This window comes from Ranitomeya variabilis, chromosome 2 (genome assembly GCF_051348905.1).
Source record: "Ranitomeya variabilis isolate aRanVar5 chromosome 2, aRanVar5.hap1, whole genome shotgun sequence".
Lineage (NCBI taxonomy): Eukaryota > Metazoa > Chordata > Amphibia > Anura > Dendrobatidae > Ranitomeya > Ranitomeya variabilis.
In genome coordinates this window covers 751,271,945-751,288,648 of record NC_135233.1, presented here as the reverse complement: position 1 = coordinate 751,288,648, position 16,704 = coordinate 751,271,945, and the positions used below count along the sequence as shown (strand labels likewise).

At 41.8% G+C, this 16,704-nt stretch overlaps 1 protein-coding gene across 1 annotated transcript in view; it reads right to left on the bottom strand.

Moving 5' to 3' along the window:
* MCHR2 (melanin concentrating hormone receptor 2) overlaps positions 1-16,395 on the bottom strand; it is a 452,328-nt gene extending 435,933 nt beyond the window's left edge. The window contains exon 1 of the mRNA XM_077289664.1: positions 16,143-16,395. The gene's annotated coding sequence lies outside the window, so the exon portion shown is untranslated. The remainder of the gene's footprint in view (positions 1-16,142) is intronic.
* Positions 16,396-16,704: the final 309 nt, after the last annotated feature.

The following is a 16,704-nucleotide window of genomic DNA, read 5'->3' as shown; positions in this document are numbered from 1 at the left end:
TCTATGCCGGCCAACAATGTTACCAGAAGCCTTTCTGTTGCATGTTCCTGCTCCTAGACTACTATCAGATAAGTTGGACTTGTAGTCCTAAGATTGTTTTTGCATTTTTGTTCCAGTTCTCTGTGTTTGAATATTTCTGAGGCTGGAAGCTCTTGTGAGCTGAAATTGCCACTCTGGTGTCATGAGTTGATATTAGAGTCTTAAAGTAATTTCAGGATGGTGTTTTGAAAGGGTTTTCAGCTGACTGTGAAGTTCCCTTTTCTGTCTTCCTACTATCTAGTAAGCGGACCTCAATTTGCTAAACCTATCTTCATACTTCGTATGTCAATTTCCTCTAAAATCACCGACAATATATGTGGGGGCTACTGTCTGCCTTTTGGGGAAAATTTCTCTAGAGGTAAGCCAGGTCTGTATTTTCCTCTGCTAGGGTCAGTCAGTCCTCCGGCTGGCGCTGGGCGTCTAGGGATAAAACGTAGGCACGCTACCCGGCCACTGTTAGTTGTGCGGTAGGTTTAGCTCACAGTCAGCTCGAGTTCCCATCTTCCAAGAGCTAGTCCTTTTGTATTCTTTACTACGGTCTCTTGCCATTGAGAACCACGACAGTTTGGCCGGCCAAGGGTTAAAATAATTGGCAGAAGAAGGGAGAGAAAAGAAGTCTGCATAGAATTTTTTTTTTTTTTTTTCCTGAGTTTGCTCATTAGTTAATTCACTTGCATCTCTGCTTACTGCAGCCTTCGTCTCTCTCTCCTTCTAATCCTTGAATGGTTCTGATTTCACCTGATTAAAATGGATTCTCAGAGTTTAGCTACAGGTTTGAATAATCTCGCTATGAAGGTTCAAAGTTTACAGGATTTTGTAATTCATGCTCCTATATCTGAACCTAGAATTCCTTTACCTGAATTTTTCTCCGGGGATAGATCTCGCTTCCAGAATTTCAAACATAATTGTAAATTATTTTTGTCTCTGAGATCTCGCTCCGCTGGAGATCCTGCACAGCAGGTCAGGATTGTAATTTCCTTGCTCCGGGGCGACCCTCAGGATTGGGCATTTGCTTTGGCACCAGGGGATCCTGCGTTGCTCAATGTGGATGCGTTTTTCCTGGCTTTGGGGTTGCTTTATGAGGAACCTCATTTAGAGATTCAGGCTGAGAGAGCCTTGATGGCCCTGTCTCAGGGGCAAGATGAGGCTGAAATATACTGCCAAAAATTTCGTAAGTGGTCTGTGCTTACTCAGTGGAATGAGTGCGCCCTGGCGGCGAATTTCAGAGAGGGTCTCTCTGATGCCATTAAAGATGTTATGGTGGGGTTCCCTGTGCCTACAGGTCTGAATGAGTCCATGACAATGGCTATTCAGATTGATCGGCGTTTGCGGGAGCGCAAACCTGTGACCATTTGGCGGTGTCTACTGAGAAGGCGCCAGAGATTATGCAATGTGATAGAATTCTGTCCAGAAGCGAACGACAGAATTTTAGGCGAAAAAATGGGTTATGTTTCTATTGTGGCGATTCAACTCATGTTATATCAGCATGCTCTAAACGTACTAAGAAGATTGATAAGTCTGTTTCAATTGGCACTTTACAGTCTAAGTTTATTCTATCTGTGACCCTGATTTGCTCTTTATCGTCTATTACCGCGGACGCCTATGTCGACTCTGGCGCCGCTTTGAGTCTTATGGATTGGTCCTTTGCCAAACGCTGTGGGTTTAATTTAGAGCCTCTGGAAGTTCCTATACCTCTGAAGGGTATTGACTCCACGCCATTGGCTAGTAATAAACCACAATACTGGACACAAGTAACTATGCGTATTAATCCGGATCACCAGGAGATTATTCGCTTCCTTGTGTTGTATAATCTACATGATGTGTTGGTGCTTGGATTGCCATGGCTGCAATCTCATAACCCAGTCCTCGACTGGAAAGCAATGTCTGTGTTAAGCTGGGGATGTCAGGGGACTCATGGGGACGTACCTTTGGTTTCCATTTCGTCATCTATTCCCTCTGAGATTCCGGAATTTTTATCTGATTATCGTGACGTTTTTGAGGAGCCTAAACTTGGTTCACTACCTCCGCACAGAGATTGCGATTGTACTATAGATCTGATTCCGGGCAGTAAGTTTCCAAAGGGTCGTTTATTTAATCTATCTGTGCCTGAACATGCTGCTATGCGGGAATATATTAAGGAGTCCTTGGAAAAGGGACATATTCGTCCTTCGTCATCTCCCTTAGGAGCCGGTTTTTTCTTTGTATCTAAAAAAGATGGCTCTTTGAGACCTTGTATTGATTATCGGCTTTTGAATAAAATCACGGTTAAATATCAGTATCCTTTGCCACTGCTTACTGATTTGTTTGCTCGAATAAAGGGGGCCAAGTGGTTCTCTAAGATTGATCTTCGTGGGGCGTATAATTTAGTGCGAATTAAGCAGGGGGATGAGTGGAAAACCGCATTTAATACGCCTGAGGGCCATTTTGAGTATTTAGTAATGCCTTTTGGTCTTTCAAATGCCCCTTCAGTCTTTCAGTCTTTTATGCATGACATTTTCCGTGAATATTTGGATAAATTTATGATTGTGTATCTGGATGATATTTTGATTTTTTCGGATGACTGGGACTCTCATGTCCAACAGGTCAGGAGGGTTTTTCAGGTTTTGCGCTCTAATTCCTTGTGTGTAAAGGGTTCTAAGTGTGTTTTTGGGGTTCAAAAGATTTCGTTTTTGGGGTACATTTTTCCCCCCTCTTCCATTGAGATGGACCCTGTCAAGGTTCAGGCTATTTGTGATTGGACGCAACCCTCTTCTCTTAAGAGCCTTCAGAAGTTTTTGGGCTTTGCTAATTTTTATCGTCGATTTATAACTGGTTTTTCTGATGTTGCTAAGCCGTTGACTGATTTGACTAAGAAGGGTGCTGATGTTGCTGATTGGTCCCCTGCTGCTGTGGAGGCCTTTCGGGAGCTTAAGCGCCGCTTTTCTTCCGCCCCTGTATTGCGTCAGCCTGATGTTACTCTTCCTTTTCAGGTTGAGGTCGACGCTTCAGAAATCGGAGCTGGGGCGGTTTTGTCGCAGAAAAGTTCCGACTGCTCCGTGATGAGACCTTGCGCGTTCTTTTCTCGTAAATTTTCGCCCGCTGAGCGAAATTATGATATTGGTAATCGGGAGCTCTTGGCTATGAAGTGGGCTTTTGAGGAGTGGCGTCATTGGCTTGAGGGGGCTAGACATCAGGTGGTGGTATTGACCGACCACAAGAATTTGATTTATCTTGAGTCTGCCAGGCGCCTGAATCCTAGACAGGCGCGCTGGTCGTTATTTTTCTCTCGGTTTAATTTTGTGGTTTCTTACCTACCGGGTTCTAAAAATGTGAAGGCGGATGCCCTTTCTAGGAGTTTTGAGCCTGATTCCCCTGGTAATTCTGAACCTACAGGTATCCTTAAGGATGGAGTGATATTATCTGCTGTTTCCCCAGACTTGCGACGGGTCTTGCAGGAGTTTCAGGCGGATAGACCTGATCGTTGTCCGCCTGGTAGACTGTTTGTTCCGGATGATTGGACCAGTAGAGTCATCTCGGAGGTCCATTCTTCTGCGTTAGCTGGTCATCCTGGAATCTTTGGTACCAGGGATTTGGTGGCTAGGTCCTTCTGGTGGCCTTCCCTGTCGCGAGATGTGCGAGGTTTTGTGCAGTCTTGTGATGTTTGTGCTCGGGCCAAGCCTTGTTGTTCTCGGGCTAGTGGATTGTTGTTATCTTTGCCTATTCCGAAGAGGCCTTGGACTCACATCTCCATGGATTTTATTTCTGATCTCCCTGTTTCTCAGAAGATGTCTGTCATTTGGGTGGTGTGTGACCGTTTCTCTAAGATGGTCCATTTGGTCCCCTTGCCTAAATTGCCTTCCTCATCCGAGCTGGTTCCTCTGTTTTTTCAAAATGTGGTGTGGTTCGCTTGCATGGTATTCCGGAGAATATCGTTTCTGACAGGGGAACCCAATTCGTGTCTAGATTTTGGCGAGCGTTCTGTGCTAGGATGGGCATTGATTTGTCTTTTTCGTCTGCTTTCCATCCCCAGACTAATGGCCAGACCGAGCGAACTAATCAGACCTTGGAGACTTATTTGAGGTGTTTTGTGTCTGCGGATCAGGATGATTGGGTTGCCTTTTTGCCCTTGGCGGAGTTTGCCCTCAATAACCGGGCTAGTTCTGCCACCTTGGTTTCTCCTTTCTTCTGTAATTCGGGGTTTCATCCTCGTTTTTCTTCCGGTCAGGTGGAGTCTTCGGATTGTCCTGGAGTGGATGCTGTGGTGGAGAGGTTGCATCAGATTTGGGGGCATGTGGTGGACAATTTGAAGTTGTCCCAGGAGAAGACTCAGCAGTTTGCCAACCGCCGTCGTCTTGCTGGTCCTCGTCTTTGTGTTGGGGACTTGGTGTGGTTGTCTTCTCGTTTTGTCCCTATGAAGGTTTCTTCTCCTAAGTTTAAGCCTCGGTTCATCGGCCCGTACAAGATATTGGAGATTCTTAACCCTGTGTCCTTTCGTTTGGACCTCCCTGCATCTTTTTCTATTCATAATGTCTTCCATCGGTCATTGTTGCGCAGGTATGAGGTACCGGTTGTGCCTTCCGTTGAGCCTCCTGCTCCGGTGTTGGTTGAGGGTGAGTTGGAGTACGTTGTCGAGAAGATCTTGGACTCCCGTGTTTCCAGACGGAGACTTCAGTATTTGGTCAAGTGGAAGGGCTACGGTCAGGAGGATAATTCTTGGGTGACAGCCTCTGATGTTCATGCCTCCGATTTGGTCCGTGCCTTTCATAGGGCTCATCCTGATCGCCCTGGTGGTTCTGGTGAGGGTTCGGTGCCCCCTCCTTGAGGGGGGGGTACTGTTGTGAATTTGGTTTCTGGGCTCCCCCGGTGGTTACTGGTGGTACTGAACTTGTGTGCTTCATCTCCTCTGTTCACCTGTTTCCATCAGGATGTGGGAGTTTCTATTTAGCCTTGCTCCTCAGTCATTTCTATGCCGGCCAACAATGTTACCAGAAGCCTTTCTGTTGCATGTTCCTGCTCCTAGACTACTATCAGCTAAGTTGGACTTGTAGTCCTAAGATTGTTTTTGCATTTTTGTTCCAGTTCTCTGTGTTTGAATATTTCTGAGGCTGGAAGCTCTTGTGAGCTGAAATTGCCACTCTGGTGTCATGAGTTGATATTAGAGTCTTAAAGTAATTTCAGGATGGTGTTTTGAAAGGGTTTTCAGCTGACTGTGAAGTTCCCTTTTCTGTCTTCCTACTATCTAGTAAGCGGACCTAAATTTGCTAAACCTATCTTCATACTTCGTATGTCAATTTCCTCTAAAATCACCGACAATATATGTGGGGGCTACTGTCTGCCTTTTGGGGAAAATTTCTCTAGAGGTAAGCCAGGTCTGTATTTTCCTCTGCTAGGGTCAGTCAGTCCTCCGGCTGGCGCTGGGCGTCTAGGGATAAAACGTAGGCACGCTACCCGGCCACTGTTAGTTGTGCGGTAGGTTTAGCTCACAGTCAGCTCGAGTTCCCATCTTCCAAGAGCTAGTCCTTTTGTATTCTTTACTACGGTCTCTTGCCATTGAGAACCATGACAATACTCTAGCACAGACTGAAGGCTGGGGTGGAGTTTTATAGCAGAAAGACACAGTGCACATGAGACCAAAGATGCCATCTTGGAAGAGGGCAGTAATGCACAAAAGGTAAAAAATGTTCAGAGTCCTGACATTTGAAACTTTCTGAAGAGAAGGTGAAAGAGCTAGAGGCCGAGTCAGCAAGGAAAGACAAAACTTTTTCCTGCTGCTCCTGCTTTAAAAGTGGTTTTCCTACTCCCAGATAAGGGAGCCTTTGAGGTCTTGTGTAGCCAGACGATGACGCTGGCTCAACACCTCCAGCCTTAGCTGCTATTTTGCTTTTCCCACTACCACCAGATGCTCCACCACCACCACCACCATCAGTACCAGTTGGCAACGACCGCCCATGGCCTCTTCCACCAGACTTCCTCATTTTTGGGAAAATCTAACCAAAATAACAACCGTTATATGGTACTGTAAAACAAGGTAGAAGGTGTATATAAACTTGTTGACAATTTAATTCTCCCTTTTTTGGGGGGGGAGACTGCACCACAACTCAGGCCCAGTGTATAACACAACACAATGTAAGTGGCAGCGAGTGGCTGCCTGATACACCACAAACTAAGAGGACTGAGGTATATCCACTTTCTGAGAATTTGAATCTCACTTTTTTTGGGGGGAGACTGAACCCAAACTCAGGCCCAGTGTATTTTACAATGCAATGTGAGTGGCAGCAAGTGGCTGGCTGATACACCACAAACTAAGAGTACTGAGGTGTATCCTCTTTGTGAGAATTTCAATCTCACTTTTTTTTTTGGACACAGAAACCAAACTCAGGCCCAGTGTATTTTACAACGCAATGTGAGTGGCAGCAAGTGGCTGGATGATACACCACAAACTAAGAGTACTGAGGTATATCTACTTTGTGACAATTTGAATCTCCTTTTTTGGGGGGAGACAGCACCACAACTCAGGCCCAGTGTGTAACACAACACAACGTAAGTGGCAGCAAGTGGCTGGAAGATATCTGAAAAAATCCAAGGACTGTAGTACAATTTCAATCTCCCTACAATGATCTCAGGACAAGTATGGCAGCAACAAAAAGGACTGCTGCACACAAAAGTGTGGACAAATAAAGAAGATAACTGCAGAAAGGAGCAACAGGATTTTTGCTTTTAAAAAAGCAGTTGGTTTGCACAGTAGCTGTGCAAACAGCAATGCAGCTATCAGGGAGCCATATAAGGCAGCCTAATAAGCTACAGAGCTGATGCACAAAGATATAGCCTCTACTGTCCCTGCAAAACAAAGGTGGTGTTGGACAGTGGAAATCGCTACAGCACAAGCGGTTTGGGGGTTAATCTTCCCTCCCTAACTATATCCCTGCTTCTGACGAAGCTGCAGCAACCTCTCCCTATGCTAAGATCGGCAGAAGTAAGATGGAGATCTGCGCGCACGCCCCTTTATACCCCCTGTGACGCCGCAGAAAGCAAGCCAATCACTGTCATGCCCTTCTCTAAGATGGTGGGGACCGAGACCTATGTCATCACTCTGCCCACACTCTGTGTCCTCCTTCATTGGCTGAGAAATGGCGCTGAACGCGTCATATGAAACGCGACTTTGGTGCGAAGATCGCTGACCTCATGGCCGATCCAACAGTTTCATGAAACCCGACTTTGCCGAAAGTCGGCAATTTTTGAATTTGTCCGATCCATTTCGCTCAACCCTAGAGCACATACCTCGCAAGAGAGAACATAGTCCTTGGTGTCCTTCAGGCAAGTTGGCCACCAGAAGAATCGGCTCAGGAACTCTTGTGTCTTCTGTACCCCCCTGTGACCAGCCAACTTGGAGTCATGTACCAACTTGAGGATCTGCAGACGGACGACCTCAGGGACGTACATACGTCGATCTCTGAACCACATGCCACCCTTAAAGACAAGATTAATATCCATAGGTGGATTGGCCATAAATACATCACCGTCATAAGCCTCCCTGCACTCCTTCCACAAGTCCTGATTGTGGATAACTCCGATGAAATTGGCATCAGATAAAATGGTCTTGGACGGGGCTCCAGGTACGGAATCCGCAGCATGGATATGGAAAAAGCATCAGCCTTCCCATTACGAGAACCTGTACGGTACAAGATAAAGTTAAATTGATTTAAAAATAAGTTCCAACGAGCCTGACGAGGAGAAAGACATCTAGCGGAACTTTAAATTGCGATGGTCAGTTAGCACTATAATCTGTTGTGCAGCTCCTTGCAGATGATGCCTCCATTCTTTGAAATGATAGCCAGCAATTCCTTGTCTCCCACAAGCACAAGGATGTAGCAGACCCTTCTCTCCAGTTCTTTGGGAGAGAATAGCCCCCAAAGCATTATCAGAAGCGTCCACCTCCACAATGAAAGAAAGTGTTGGATCTGGGTGTATCAGCAGCGGTGCTGAGGCGAAACAGATCTTAAACTGATCAAAAGCTTCTTGAGCCTGTGATGACCACTTAAAGGGTTTTTCCTTCTTTGTCAAGGAAGTAATGGGATGGACAATATCAGAAAATTTTTGAATGAAGCGTCTGTAGAAATTTGCAAAACCAATAAAACGTTGGACCTCCTTAACGTTCTTGGGTACCGGCCAGTCAAGGATAGCCTGAATCTTACCAGATTCCATGTTCAGCCCCTGGGGAGAGATGATATAACCTAAGAACTGTATCTCAGAACGATGGAACTCGCATTTCTCCGGCTTAATATACAGATGGTTCTCTTTCAGACGTCTTAAAACAGTTTTGACATGTTCTTCATGTTCCTGTAGAGAATCAGAAAAGATTAGTATATCGTTCAAATAGATCACTACAAACTGGTCCAACAAATCTCTGAAAATGTCATTAGCAAGGTATTGGAATGTTGCAGGGGCGTTACAAAGCCCGAAGGGCATCACAAGATATTCAAAGTGTCCATACTGGCATCTGAATGCTGTCTTCCACTCATCCCCTGGACGAATACGCACCAAATTTTAAGCCCCACAAAGATCAAGTTTAGAGAACACCTTAGCATGGCGGACTCTTTCCAGTAATTTGGGAATCAGAGGCAAAGGGTACCGGCTTTGTATGGTTACCTTATTGAGTTCCCGATAGTCCACACAGGGTCTCAGGGTCAAAACCTTTTTTACAAAAAATATAGGTGCCCTGCTGGTGAGGAAGATGGACATATGAAGCCTTTTGCCAGATTTTCATCAATATACTCCTTTAAGGCTTGAAGCTCAGGTGACGCCAAAGGGTATACGTTACCAAAAAGAATAGCTGCCCCAGGAAGCAGCTCATTGGGACAGTCATAATGCCTGCATGGAGGAAGCTGATCTGCATTCTTCTTGTCACAGATGTCAGAGAACTCTTTATATGCTGAAGGTAAAGTAAATACCTGTACATGTGGTTCCGTAGCCATGGACTCAGGGACAGCTTCAGTTAATGCTGAGTTGCTCCTAGATGGAAAGATAATCTCCTTGGTCTCCCAGTTGATAATTGGGTTCTGAGAACGCAACCAAGGAATGCCTAAAATCACAGGAAAATGAGGAGAAGAAATTAGCAAGAAAGAAAGTTGCTCCTGATGATTAGGCTCCAACAAAATTTCAAGGGGTAAGGTCTCCTGATCCACAGGCCCAGATATTAACGGTGACCCATCCACTGTTTCCATGGTAATTGGAGTGGCTCTTTGCTGAATTTTAATACCATGTTCCTTGGCAAATGCGATATCCATGAAATTGCCACCTGCACCAGAGTCAATCATAGCTGCACTGGAAATCCACTGTCCTGAACACAGGATCTTAATAGGGAGAGAACAGTGAGAGTTCTTAAGCTCCTTGGGGGGTGAAGTCATAGAAAGTGAATCGAATACAGCGTTTAAAGGCAGGCTACATTCAGAGATGTCAGATTCATCATCATAGTTGTCATATTCTCCTACCGCTGCTAGCACCTTGTTAGGCCACTTGGGACCCTTGGGACAGTTGATTAAAAAGTGGTCAGAATGACTGCAGTAGAAACATAGACTTTCACGAAGGCGATGTTCTCGGCGCTCATTAAGCTTGCGCCTCTGAATGGAATCAATTTGCACGGGCACCTCCTCCACTTCCCAAGAGGTTTTACCTGCAGGCTCTTTGGAAGGAAGGGAAAAGTTGGAAACACGGTTATATGCAGCAAACTTCTCCTGCCTACGCTCAGTAAGGCGAATGTCTATGCGCACACAATGCTCTATAAATGTTTCTAGCTCTTGTCGTGATTCAGAGCGTGCTAATTAATCTTTTACAATACTAGACAGACCCCTTTTAAAAATAGGCAATTGTGCATAACTGTCCCAATTGGTATCTACCGCTAATCTCCTTAATTCAGTAGCACACTCAATAACAGAACGTTTAGCCTGGCATAAAGACAATAAAGCAGATTCAGTGGTTGCACGGCGATTAGGATTATCAAACATTAATGCCATAGCGGCCAAGAAATCATCCAAGTTATTTAACCGTAGATCACGAGACTCAATCATCGGATTCGCCCAGGTGAGAGCTCGTGAGGTCAGCAGCATTATTACACACAATACCTTGGATCTATCAGTAGGAAAACCGTCAGCATGCACATCAAAATATAGCATACATTGATTCACAAAGCCACAAAATTTGTCGCAATCACCATTAAATCTGAATGGGGGCAACTTAGGTGGGCTAGCTGGTGGCGGTTGCCCAGAGGGTAAAGTCGCTTGTGCAGCTATTTGCGTGCTTTTGTCCTGAAAAGCCCATCCATACTGGGACTCTATGCCAGCAAGTTTGTTTTCCTGGGCTGCCATGCGGGTGCTTAAGTCCTGCAAAGTTTGTCCAAACACTTGTTAATTGTGTTCAAAGCTTCCAAACTTCTTTTGCAGACCTTCCACATCTTTCTGCAGTGATCTAATTATGGAAAACACCTGCTCTAATCTGCTTTCTGCAGTCATTGTTCCAGCAGTATCCTCTTTTCTGGATAGAGTATCCTTTAATTATTATAGGGGATAACTCAGGAGACTCTTTGCATGGAACAAGACAACTACAGGACACAGTTTTATAAGTGGTAAAGTCTATGTTATCAAACGGTGATTCAAACAGGTGCAGAGAGAAACTCAAGTCCACAACACTTGGTGTAAATATTAAACGCAGCTTAGCAGTCTATAGTCAACTTCAGAGGAAAATGCAATCACGCAGAAAGTCTATGAAGCACAATTATTCTTGAGGATACTTGACACTAATAAGTCCTTGTTTTAGTCCAAACACAGATAGCTATGCTTATAAGGCAGTTCAAATAATATCTTAGCACAACCAGGGAGGCCTGGGTAATGGTCTCAGGTTTTTGCAGAGCAGCAACAGCTTACATGTCCAGCAAATGCAGATGGAAGTAAACACGAGCAGCAGATGAAGGAGGATTACTGGAAACTTGTGTATGCAGCGGGAACTCAGAGCAGAGTAGCAGGATCACCACACAGGTTCACAGGAGCAGGTATATAGCCAGGAAGTCAACAGGATCAGGAGCTGGATGCAAGGCAGAATACTCTAGCACAGACTGAAGGCTGGGGTGGAGTTTTATAGCAGGAAGACACAGTGCACATGAGACCAAAGACGCCATCTTGGAAAAGAGCAGTAATGCACAAAAGGTATTAAAAATGTCCTGGCAATGTGTGAGCTAATATATACTGCCAGGGGGGAGGGCTTCCTGTTGGCTGGGGATTTATCAGGCTGCCAATTTAGCTTACAAATACTGAGTTAAAAATACTGACCAAATAACATGTGAACGAGGTCTAATACAGGAGGAGATTACACATAGGTATATACAATATACAGGAGGTGATTACATACAGGTACATACTATATAAAGGGGAGATTGCACACAGGTATATACTATATATAGGAGCAGATGACACAGGTATATACTATATACAGGAGGAGATGACACACAGATATATACTATATACAGGAGGAGATGACATACAGGTATATACTATATACAAGAGGAGATGACATACAGGTACATACTATATACAGAGGATATGACACACAGGTATATACTACATACAGGAAGAGATTACTTATAGGTATATACTATATACAGGAGGAAATGACACACAGGTATATACTATATACAGGAGGAGATGACATACAAGTATATACTATATACAAGAGGAGATGACATACAGGTACATACTATATACAGGGGATATAACACACAGGTATATACTATATACAGGAAGAGATTACTTATAGTTATATACTATATAAAGGAGGAGATGACATACAGGTATATACTATATATGAGGAGATGACATACATGTATATACTATACGGGAGGAGATGACACACAGATATATTCTATATATAGGAGGAGATGACACACAGGTGTATACTATATACAGAAGAGATGACATACCGGTATATACTATATACAGGAGGAGATGACACATAGGTATACACAATATACAGGAGGAGATGACATACAGGTACATACTATAGACAGGAGGAGATGACACACAGATATATACTATATATAGGAGGAGATGACATACAGGTATATACTATATACAGGAGGAGATGACATACAGGTACATACTATATACAGGGGATATGACACACAGGTATATACTATATACAGGAAGAGATTACTTATAGGTATATGCTATATACAGGAGATGACATACAGGTACAGTATATACTATATACAGGAGGAGATGACATACAGGTATATACTATATACAAGAGGAGATGACATACAGGTACATACTATATACAGGGGATATGACACACAGGCATATACTATATACAGGCAGAGGATACTTATAGGTATATACTATATACAGGAGGAGATGACATACAGGTATATACTATACAGGAGGAGATGACACACAGGTATATACTATATATAGGAGGAGATGACACACAGGTGTATACTATATACAGAAGAGATGACATACTGGTATATACTATATACAGGAGGAGATGACACATAGGTATATACAATATACAGGAGGAGATGACATACAGGTACATACTATATACAGGGGAGATGACACACAGGTTTATACTATATACAGGAAGAGATGACAGACAGGTATATAACATATACAGGAAGAGATGACATACAGGTATATACTATGTACAGGAGCAGATGACACACAGGTATACACTATATACAGGAGGAGATGACATACAGGTATATACTATATACAAGAGGAGATGACATACAGGTACATACTATATACAGGGGAGATGACACACATATATATACTATATACAGGAGGAGATGACATACAGGTATATACTATATACAAGAGGAGATGACATACAGGTACATACTATATTCAGGGGATATGACACACAGGTATATACTATATACAGGAAGAGATTACTTATAGGTATATACTATATACAGGAGGAGATGACATACAGGTATATACTATATACAGGAGGAGATGACATACAGGTATGTACTATATACAAGAGGAGATGACATACAGGTACATACTATATACAGGGGATATGACACACAGGTATATACTATATACAAGAAGAGAATACTTATAGGTGTATACTCTATACAGGAGGAGATGACATACAGGTATATACCATACAGGAGGAGATGACACACAGGTATATACTATATATAGGAGGAGATGACACACAGGTGTATACTATATACAGAAGAGATGACATACTGGTATTTACTATATACAGGAGGAGATGACATATAGGTATATACAATATACAGGGGGAGATGACATACAGGTACATACTATATACAGGGGAGATGACACACAGGTATATACTATATACAGGAAGAGATGACACACAGGTATATAACATATACAGGAAGAGATGACATACAGGTATATACTATGTACAGGAGCAGATGACACACAGGTATATACTATATACAGGAGGAGATGACATACAGGTATATACTATATACAAGAGGAGATGACATACAGGTACATAATATATACAGGGGAAATGACACACAGGTATGTACTATATACAGGAGGAGATGACTTACAGGTATATACTAGATACAGGAGGAGATGACATACAGGTATATACTATATAGGAGGAGATGACATACAGGTATATACTATATACAGGAGATGATATACAAGTATATACTATATATAGGAGGAGATGACATACATATATACTATATACAGAAGAGATGACATACAGGTACATACTATATAAAGGAGGAGATGACACATAGGTATATACAGGAGGAGATGACATACAGGTATATACTATATACAAGAGGAGATGACATACAGGTACATACTATATCCAGAGGATATGACACACAGATATATATTATATACCGGAAGAGATTACTTATAGGTATATACTATATACAGGAGGAAATGACACACAGGTATATACTATATACAGGAGGAGATGACATACAGGTATATACTATATACAAGAGGAGATGACATACAGGTACATACTATATACAGGGGATATAACATACAGGTATACACTATATACAGGAAGAGATTACTTATAGTTATATACTATATACAGGAGGAGATGACATACAGGTATATACTATACGGGAGGAGATGACACACAGGTATATTCTATATATAGGAGGAGATGACACACAGGTGTATACTATATACAGAAGAGATGACATACTGGTATATACTATATACAGGAGGAGATGACATACAGGTATATACTATATACAAGAGGAGATGACATACTTGTACATACTATATACAGGGGATATGACACACAGGTATATACTATATACAGGAAGAGATTACTTATAGGTATATACTATATACAGGAGATGACATACAGGTACAGTATATACTATATACAGGAGGAGATGACATACAGGTATATACTATATACAAGAGGAGATGACATACAGGTACATACTATATCCAGGGGATATGACACACAGGTATATACTATATACAGGCAGAGAATACTTATAGGTATATACTATATACAGGATGAGATGACATACAGGTATATACTATGTACAGGAGCAGATGACACACAGGTATATACTATATACAGGAGGAGATGACATACAGGTATATACTATATACAAGAGGAGATGACATACAGGTACATACTATATACAGGGGAGATGACACACAGGTATGTACTATATACAGGAGGAGATGACTTACAGGTATATACTATATACAGGAGGAGATGACATACAGGTATATACTATATAGGAGGAGATGACATACAGGTATATACTATATACAGGAGATGATATACAAGTATATACTATATATAGGAGGAGATGACATACAGGTATATACTATATACAGGGGAGATGACATACAGGTATATACTATACTGTATACAGGAGATGACATACAGGTGTATACTATATATAAGGGAGATAACAAACATGTATATACTGAGGGGAAAATGAGAGGGGTGAGGTGAAAATGAGAGGTGTGAGGTGAAAATGAAAAGGTTTGAGGCAAAAATGAAAAGGTGTGAGGGCAAAATGAGAGGAGTGAGGGAAAATAGTGGAGTGATCAAAAAATGACAGATGTGTGGTCGAAATGACAAGTGTTAGGGGGGAATGAGAGGAGTGAGGGGGAAAATAAGAGGTGTGAGGGGGAACATGAGAGGTGTGAGGGAGAAAATGAGAGCAGTGAGGGGAAAAATGAGGGGGTGAAGGGAAAATAAGAGAAGTGAGGTGATATAACCAACCACAGATATTCATTATGCCCAGAACCAACGCCAGGCTCTTCAGCTAGTATATATATATATATATATATATATATATATATATATATATATATATATATATACTGTATATATATATGCCACTTTCAATATGTTTCAGTGTTTGGGAGAAAGCCATGCTATGGACATGTAATAAGTGCAAAGGGCTTAATGAAAAGTAGGTAGTAAATATGATTTAGCCCGAAAGACATGTGTGAGCAGAGAAACATTCTAAGTTGATTCATTCTAATTAGCATGATGTTACTATAAATGCAGAGCACACCTACTCTATCACTTATCTAATAAAGAGCCTCTCGATGGTTATAGCCCCTCCAATGACAAATGTTGAGCAAATATATTCTCAGCAGAGAGCAATCCTTCAGCAATTCATTGACCATATTTTGTTTTCAAATCCTTTCAATACTAGAAATTTTATCAAAAGAATCCCACTTTAAGAATATATTGTTTTACTAGGTAATTGGGTCTAATTATCCATATGCCTATCAGTTAATTCACCTTTGAAATGGAGTTTTATAGGATGAAACAATTCAGTATACCTGAAAGTCATGCAGAAAATAATGTGTATTATACACTTCAGTTCCTTTTCTTTATATTCTATTACACCAATAGATAAATGGGTCCAAACACTTTGAGCACGTCTACAGTGTTTCTCTATGAATATCATAAAATTATTGTATGCATAAAACATATAAATGCTTTTAATTCAATTTAGTATTACATTAAATGTATATATTATTTCAGCCAAAATATAAAAAAACCCATAAAACTAATTGACTCTAGATGCTGAGCCTTTGTAAAATTCCAAAGCATATATTGCTACCTACCTTTCTTTCGAAGAGTAAGATGTGAGGCACAGCATGCAAATTGGAATTGACAGTCCGTTGAATGTCTCAGGAAGGAAGAGTTAAATTCAATTTGTTTTCCAACATAATCCAAAGAAGTTAAAGATTTTTTTTGTAGCACATCCACATATAGTCAATATTACCATGCAGCTCAGTATCAGCTAGAAGTGCTAGTAATCTTAGTTCTTCACAGTGACAGGAGAGAGCAGTGCCTGCTACTGTGTACTGAATGGACAAGCATATCTGCAGGCAGTGAGCCTTGTAGCTGTTAACGAAAGCTAGGCGTTTCTTGTATCACAAAGAGGATGATAATAAGAAAAGCTTTGGAATACAGTACAGCAAGGCTGAAGACAGTCAAAAAGATTGATCTGCTTTACATCTCTATGAATATTTTGTATCTGTGTGATTTTCTACTTAAAAAATAAATTTTCCACAACAGACAGCTACATGGATAAATCAAGATATATGTAAGATTTTCTATGCTATGCGATGTAGGAAGAATAAATAATGATAAAAAGAACATAAAAAAACAACTGCCTATGTG